The sequence below is a fragment of the Capsicum annuum genome, chromosome 11 (genome assembly GCF_002878395.1).
Source record: "Capsicum annuum cultivar UCD-10X-F1 chromosome 11, UCD10Xv1.1, whole genome shotgun sequence".
In the NCBI taxonomy this organism is placed as follows: Eukaryota; Viridiplantae; Streptophyta; class Magnoliopsida; order Solanales; family Solanaceae; genus Capsicum; species Capsicum annuum.
This window is the reverse complement of record NC_061121.1, coordinates 43832342-43841860: the sequence shown is the minus strand read 5'-3', so window position 1 is coordinate 43841860 and position 9519 is coordinate 43832342.

The window sequence follows — 9519 nt, the reverse complement described above, 5'->3', positions numbered from 1 at the left end:
ACGCAACATTGGTTTAGGAATTAGGAGGTCAATTGGTTGAGAATAAGTTATTCTTAGATTAAATATACTGAAATTAGCTATCGCGGTATTAATTGTTCCATTATTTCATCTTCGAAGTGAAATAAAAATAACACAATAATTCAAAAGTAATTAATTAAAAATGAATTGTCCTTATTTCAATCAAGGAATAAGATCATCCTAAAATTTTAATCTCAAAATTACTTATCCTTAAGCCTCCGCACCAAACTGGCCTAGTAGTAATTAATTTGAAAGCAAGAACAACTAAGAACAACTAAACATGATACAATAATTATTCTTTACTGGGCCGACTCAAGGGCTAAACAAGTGAAGCAATGGCTTGTGGTCCCTAAAATTGTAAGGCCTCATTTTTTTAATTATTATGTGTGATGTAGATTGTCTTGATACAGAATTTAAAAAATAAAAAAATTATTTATTTTGAAATAGAGATCAAAACTAAGTCATAAATATATGTGTGGTTATAGATCATATGAGGAGAAATGAGATTTACAAAAATGAAAAGTATCTTCTTCTTCTTCTTTTTTTTATTGAAATTTTATGGTAAAAAAGTACAAGATCTTTATATAAAAAGTTACTTAGTCAATGTGATTGATTGACAAGGATGATTAGCCATCTATATTTTAATAATACTCCTTTCATTTTAATTTATGTCTCTTAGTTACTATTTAAAGAGTCACAATTATTTTCTTTGAACATGATTTTTTTAAAATATTTTAAATTGTTAACTAAATAGACTTATATTATTTTTTATAGGCAAAATGGTTCAATGGACCCTTAACTATGTCGGTTTTGTAAGTTGGACACTTCTACTTATATATTTGTCATCTAGATCCCTGAACCCATTAAAAAACTATATTTTGTATCCTTTGATCGTTGACCGAGCCTACGTGGCATTGAAATTGCTGAGTAGGACGAAGAGCGTAAAGGCACTCGTTTAAGGTGCGAGTGGGGATCAATTTTTAGTCAATTTTATATTAAAATAATTAAAAAATAATAAAAAGGCCACTTAACTTTTTTAAAATTTTTTTAATTTAAAAATATTTTTAAAAATTAAAAAATAATAAATTTAGAAATAAATAAATAAAAATCCCCCCTTCCCCAGCCCCCTCCCCCTCCAGCCATCCCCCATTCCACCCCCTCCCCCATCGACCCCAACCCTCTCTCCCCCACCTCCACTCCACCCCATCTCACCTTCATCCACCGCCACCATTAACGTCTCATGCCCCCACCATTCTCTTACAACAAAATACAATCACACAACATATTCGCTCAACACCCACCCACACAAAACATCTATTTTATTTATGGATTAGCAACTATACAACAATAATTCTCCACCCGTCATCATCAATATACGATACACTCACCATCTTCCTTTGTTCCGCAACTCATACACACAGACGCACCCCTTACTGAAAAAAACACATACACACACGGAGAGAGAGATCAAGGGAGAAATTGAGAGTAAGAAAACACTGAAGGAAAGGGCAAGAACGGGGGAGATCGAGAGAAAAGCGGAGAGAGTGTGATCGAATTCCGACGAGGTGCGAAGATAACCCATTAAAATCGGTGATCAAGCTTTTCGCAGGAATCGACCATATTTACTGAAAAATGACTCAGAACTTGCCATCGTAGGAAAACCCGTTACCAGCGATCAAAATCACCCGTGAAATACCATCACTGGTGAGCTACGAGTGAGCCGCAAACATAATCCATTTCATTTGAGTTGTCCAGTTGGTTTGAGAATTTGTCCCATTTCCATTTTGGTTATCAAATAACTGTTCGTTTAGTCGTTTTCTCAGCTCTCACGCCCCATTTGCTTCGTTCTCTCTCTCATTGTTCAGCTCTCTTTCTTGCTCAATCTCTCTCAGATCTATGTGTGTGCGTGATATCAGTGAAGAGTGTGTGGTGTGTGTGAGTTGAGTGTGTGTGTTTTACTCGGTAGCTGGGAGTGTTTGTATCGTTTTCTCTATATCAGGAAGCCATGGATCTTTATATGTGTATGTGTTTTTATTGTGTGTGTGTAAACTCTGTGGAAGATGATTGTTGGAAGCTCATTGTGAGTGTGTGTGATGGTGTGTATTAAGAGTGACCATGGAAAAAGTTCGTTTGTAAGAAAAAAAAATGGAAGAAATGAAGAAAGAAAAACAACAAAAAGAAAGAAATGGGGAAAGAGAATGAAGAAAGATGAACAACAAATGGAAAGAAATAGGGGAAGAGAAAAGAAACAAAGGAGGGGGGTTCTTTTTATTTATTTATTTATTTATTTTAATATGTAATATTTTTTATAAATAAAAATGGCGTGGAAGATGACGTGGCACATGTGGCAGCTGATGTGGCAGCTGATGTGGGAGAGTGTGTTACGCTCACCCAAAAAGTATTTAAAATATTGTTTTTTAGTGGGTTCAGGGGTCCAGATGACAAACATATAAGTGGAAGTGTCCAACTTACAAAACCGATATAGTACAGTGGTCCAGAAGGTCATTTTGCCTGTTTTATATAGTTTTAAAATATGTAATTTTTTTATATATACAACAACAACAACAACAACAATAACAAACCCAGTGTATTCCCACCAAGTGGGGTCTGGAGAGGATAAAATGTACGAAATCCATACCGCTACCTCCGAAGAAGTAGAGAGGCTGTTATCGATAAACCATAGGCTTAAGATAAAGAATAGTTAGCAAGATCAAAGTAATACATGAAAACAGGATTAGTGGCATAACCGAAATAAGAAATAAGGACTAATAAAAATAGAAATACAAGTGACACGAAAATAAGAGTAATATAAAAATAAGAAATAAGAAAAGGACACCCACCTAGTAATAGTATACATTAGCAGCTCCTACCAATGGACACAGTCCTAGGGTTACTAACCCGGCTACACAAGAGTTCCCTAACTACAAGATACAACCCACCCTTGCACTAGCCTTCTACCTTTATCTGCGACCTCCACTCCTTCCTATCTAGGGTCATATCCTCAGTCAACTGTAACAGCTCCATGTCATATCTAATCACCTCTCTCTAGTATTTCTTTGGCCTACCTCTACTCCTCCTGAAATCATCCAAAGCTAACCTCTCACACCTACGAACTGAGACATCTGTGTCCCTCATCATTACATACCCAAACCATCTTAGTCTTCCCTTCCGCATCTTGTCTTTCACCGACGCCACTCCCACCTTCTCTCGGATAATCTCATTCCTAACTCTATCATCTCTAGTAAGTCCACACATCCAACCCAATATTCTCATTTTCGCTACCTTCTTGAATGTGAGAATTCTTGACTAGCCAACACTCCGCACCATACAACATGGCCGGACGGACTGCCACTCTGTAGAACTTATCTTTAAGCTTTAAGGGCACCTTCTTATCACACAATACTTCCGAGGCGAGCCTCCACTTCATCCAACCTGCTCCAATACGTTTAGAGACATCCTCATCAATCTCGACATTCCCTTGAATCATAGACCCGACCCAAGATACTTAAAACTATCCCTCTTACAAACATCCTGAAAATCCAACCTCACCACCACACCGTCCTCCTACTTCGAGTCACTAAAATTGCATTTCATATACTCCGTCTTGGACCTACTCAACCTGAACCCCTTAGCTTTAAGAGTTTGCCTCCAAACTTCGAATTTATCATTCACACACCCCGCGTCTCATCAATCAGCACTACATTATCTACAAATAACATACACTAAGGCACCTCATCTTTAATACTCCGCGTCAATACGTCTATCACCAGTGTAAACAGAAACGGACTGAGAGTTGATCCCTGATGCAACCCTTCTCGTCCGAAAAATGTTTTGAGTCTCCTCCCGTCATCCTCACCCGAGTCTTCCCTCCCTAGGACATGTCCTTAATAGCTTTGATGTACGCCTCCGGGACCCCTCTCACCTCCGAGCATCTCCAAAGCACCTCCCTAGGGACTTATACTATATTTTTTTATGTATAAAATTGAAAATTATTGTGTCTGAATTTATGCAGAACATTAGTTAAATTTGAAACCTCTTAGTAAAGCTTTGCTTTAAGCCTCCAAACATTTTTGAACCGCCCCTGATTCTTTACTTAACTTAGGATTGACTGATCACTTCCCTCTCCAAACCCCACACCTCACCCACCCACCCAACCCTACTTTCTGTGTGCAAGTAAAGTTGGTTGTTGGTTCAGTTTCTGTCACTATTGGGTAGTGTAGATTTTCCAGTCTTTTTAAACTTCAAATATTCATGTGAAATTTAGCTTTGATTCAGCATATTTGTTATATATTATTGGGTTAGTGTTGTATTAACTGTTTTTTGGGGTTTATTTTTGTTTTAGATGTTTAAAGTTGGAATTTTTTTTCATGTATTGTGAATCTGACTGAATCTTTATGATCATAAGTGGTGAAATTTCTGTAAAACCATTTTTCAAACTTGAAATTCTATCTTCAAAATATTTCAAAAAAACTATTTAATATTTGAAATAATTTTCTGGATAAAAAAGTGTATCCAAAAGGCTCCTCCAATGTTAGATGACTTAATTGATTGGTTCTCTTGCGCAAGTTTGACTACATCACCAAACATATAGGAATAAAGACAATATTCACAATTTGAATTATTGTACGACCTTTATTGAGAGAAAAGGAAAAACAAATTATTGTACCCCTGTTAGCTTTCAAAGCAATCTAACATAAATAAATAAATAACTACTGTATTAACTAAATATTTGTCTATATACTCCGCCAAAACACAATAAACAAAAACAAAAAGATTTACAAAGAAGTAATGATTCGTTGAAACGCGTCAAAAGGCTATATTGTCGATATTTGAATATAAAAATTGTGATATTTGAAAAAAAAAAATGTTGTCCTCCCGTAGTTTTCAAAAAATAATTTCTTTTTCTTTTTAAGTTCATTTACTTTAATTTTAATTTTTTGTATGACATATTTAAAATCACAAGATTAAAGTATGTTTTAGTGCATTTCACATAACACCACTGGATACAATAAAAAAATTATTTTCTTAAATTGTATGTCAAGTCAAAACTGTCATTCTTTTTGAAACATGAGAAGTACTCCCTCCGTTTCGAAATAAATGAATTGTTGAAGTATTTATTGGTATTTCAAAATAAGTGAATCATTCAACTTTTTTTCAAATTTACCCTTATGATTTGACAATCAATTAACTTTTGAAAAGGTATTTACAAGGTTAGCTTTTTTTTTTAGGGATAAAAATAAAAAGTTGTGTTAAATTTATATCTTTAATGCTTTTTTCTTAATCTGTGTGCCAAAATCCAATAATTCATTTATTATAAAATGAAAGAAATACTGTTTAAAAGGAGCTGGAAAAAAAAATATGACAAAAAAAGGTTACTGAGATGATAAGCACCCTCCCTTTTAAGGTTGTGAGTTCGAATCAGAGCATTTTAAAAGGGGTAAAAAATAATAGTTGAAAAAAATATTTGAAAGCTTAAAAGTATATTTGGACACACATTTTAGAGAAATAGGACCTCTTAGTTTTTTACGATTTGAATGAAAGAAATATTTTTCTTTTAAAATCCGTTACCGTTACGTGTAACAAAAAGAAGGAACATTTTTTATGTGTATAGATGAAATCTTCTCATGTAAAAAGAGCGGTATAGACTGGGTACATTTTATCCTTCCCAGATCCCACTATGTGAGAATATACTAGGTTTGTTGTTGTTGTATAAAAGGCTAGAAAATTATTTTTTCCTCTTTAAGAATGTTTCAAAAAATTATTTAAAAATAAAATAAAATACATGTCCCTGTAGTGTTAGTATGACTTAATTGATTGGTTATCCCACGTAAATCTTAATCCATAAGCAAACTTGTAAACAAATCCTAAAATATTCGCTATAGAATAATTGTACGACCTCTGTTGAGAAAAAAAGGAAAAAAAGCCAAGAATTATTGTACCCTGTTTTATTTTTTATATGTTTGAGGATCAAAATTAAAAAAATTTAAATTTAGAATTGTGTTTAATCATGAATATAAATTAAACTTATTTTTTTATTTTGTGAGAAGTAAAAGTGAAAAAAAATTAAAATTATATTTAGAATTTATATAGTCAACCACCATTTTTAAAATAAAACAAAATTTTCTTTTTGAAAGAAAAAAAGTACAAAATTCTTATGGTGAAACGGAACTAAATACTTTGAAAGCAAAAGCTATTAAACAAGATAAAAAAATGTTCTGAATCAAATAAATCAGGAAAAGACAAAATCAAGCACAACAATAATAATATGACTCGTGATACTGCTATAAAAGTATAATATTATCAATTTCAAGATAAATATATTTTTGTCATCCAACCGAAATCTAAAGGAACATCACTGATACAGTTTTTGCTGTTGCTGATTTTGATTTGTTGTTATGGGACTTCAATTATGTGTTAGATCAACTAAAGGACACCAACTGGATTATGTCTCTTGGTTCAATGCTTGTTAATGTTAAAAGACTTAACTAGCATTTATGTTGAGAATTCACGTGCTTGTGTACTTCATTAGTTCAATTCTTTGTAGGAGCTGTCCTCTGAGTCTATACCGAACTTGCAAAACAGGTCTAAATTCATGTTCAAGATCCTGTTTTTTATTTACCATAAGATTCTCAGTGTGGAATCGTGAGAATCTTTTAGTTAATGATACATAGCTTCAATTGGCCACCCAAATAAATATATTCAACTCATAAAATATTGTAATAGAAGGTATTTGATTGTCTAATTTGACTTTTGATTTTAATCCTCCTATGTATCTTTTGTATATTTGGAACAAGTTTTGTTTACAGTAACAAGGAAGTTCATAATATTGATGTACGAATTGGTCATATTTTTCCTGCTGTAGTATCATTGATGAATATTTTCTTCCACATTTCTGAATTATGATAAAGAAAAAGTGATGTGCTTATTCTTTACCATTATTAGAACCTTGTCACTAATTTATAATTTAGTATATTATGATAACTAACCCCAAAAGAAATAACGAGCTTGATAGTTTTTGTAATTAAAAACAAAAACGAAATTATAACCAAACAATTTCCAAATAACTTTTATTTTACAGCTCAAATGTATTATTTAACTAAATAATAATATACATTACAGACTCATTGATATGGGGTACATGCGTGTGCCCAGAAATTAGTGTAGATTATAATGATGAAATAAGTTATTTAATATATATGATAGATACTTATTTCATATTATTATTCCGTCATAACTTTATTTATTTCATCCTCATGCCAAAGAATCCCCTTAGATTAAAACTAGGAGAAAGAGTCAAAAATACTTCTCAACTTTAAAAAATTGATTAACTTTACTCTTCGTCATACTATATGGTCATATATACCCTAATCGTTTATAAAGTTGTCATCTATGCCTCTTAAATGGGTGGAATTTTTCAAATTGACTGAAATATCCAAATTTGAATTAAAAAAACCATATTTGCCCGTATAACTAAATATCCTAAATACAATCAAACACAGTCTCAAAAGGTATCAAGCCTAGCATCCAATAACAATTACTCAAGAAAGATCAATAATTAATAAACAGAGTAAGTATCGTTGCTTGGTGCTGAAAGGTTTTGTATTTCGTGTGGAACCTATGTCCATATATGGAGGAGGAGAGAAGAAACGTGTTTAATAGACATGGATTATACTATGCATTTATAGATCGTACTTCCTTTTATGTCTCCCTTATTCAGTCGTCCACTTACAAACATGAAGTTTCATTTGCACTGAGATGCATAATGGATTAAGGGGTCGTTTGGTAGAGTGTATTGGAATGTTAATACATGCATTAGTTTAATGTGTATTAGTAGTACCTTGTTTGGTAGAGTTTTTTATCATATGTATAACTAATGCAAGCATTAGTTATACACATTATTGTGTATTGAGGTGTGTATTACTAATACCTCAAAATTCATAGCATTAGTGATGCAGTGAATCTAATACATGCATTAAAATGCTTACAGACCCTATTACCTCTAAAAAAAAAATTCTGCATCCTTTTCAATATATATATATTTATTGAGTGTATTATGTAAAAAAAAAAAATCTTTTTAAAATTATGTAATTCATATTTTTTTAATACATCGAATCAAATACTGCATAAGAAAAATACAAGCATAACTAATGCAAACATGACTAACACAAACATTATTAATACACCATATTTTACATTATTCTTACACACTCTACGAAACGATCCCTAAGTTTTCAATGCAATGGAACTCTTCTAATTTTTCCTATTCTAGCAGCATTGGTAGGAATGATTGACCAGATATTAGCCTCTCGCCCCAAGCTTAATACTTCCTCCGTTTCATAATAAATGAATTATTGGATTTTGGCATACAGATTAAGGAAAAAACATTAAAGACATTGATTTAATACAACTTTTCATTTTTACTCCAAAAAAGGAAAAAACTGACCTTGTAATACCTTTTTAAAAGTTAATTGGTTGTCAAATCATAAGTGTAAATTTGGAAAAAAATTCAATGATTCACTTATATTGAAACACCAATAAATACCCCAACAATTCATTTATTCTGAAACGGAGGGAGTATTGGATATGTATGACCATTAACTGACCATTCATTATCTACATTCCTTCCAAGTTACAGAATATAATATCAACTTTTAGGAATGCAAATACTTGATTTTGTTTGATAAAATGATAAATTAAAGATTGTATTTGAGTTATACGGGTCGAGGTGGGTTATATTAAGGGGTGATGGGGTTTTTAACTTTTGTGGAGGGTATTTCAGTTAATTTGGGGGTTTTCCATCTATTTCAGGGATATAAATAACAACTTTGTTAATGACGAGGGTATATATAGCCAGATAGTATGATGAAAGGCAAAGTTGGCCAATTTTTTAAAATTGAGGGATATTTTTAATCTTTTTTCCTTAAAACTAAGGTTTAGAACACATCTAAACTATGTGGGAATCCTACCAAATATGATGGCCAGATCCCCCACACTTAAATATACGAGTCAGAATCCTTACAAGATCTTTAATATATAAAAAATGAATATTTCTTGTAAAAAAGACATAAAACTAAAAAAAAATAAAAAATCATAAGTAGCCTAAAAAAAATAATTTCTCCCCAAAAATTTTACTAAAACTATTTTTGCAAACTTGAAACTGTCTTCAAAATATTTCAAAAAATCAACTTAATATTTAAAATGATTTTCTGGTTAAAAAAGTATATGTCTAATAGGCTACAATGTTAATTGACAGATGGTCTTACGCAAGTCTGAATATAGGAAGAAACACTATTCCCAATTTGAATTATTGTACGACCTTTGAGAAAAAAAGGAAAACGAATTATTGTACCCTGTTAGCTTTGAAAGCAATCTAACATAAATAAATAAATAATAGTAAATAAATATTTGTCTATATATTTTGCCAAAACACAATTAAAAAATAAATAAAAGAAAATTCAAAGTGCCAAAACACAATAAACAAAAAGAAAAGAAAATTCAAAG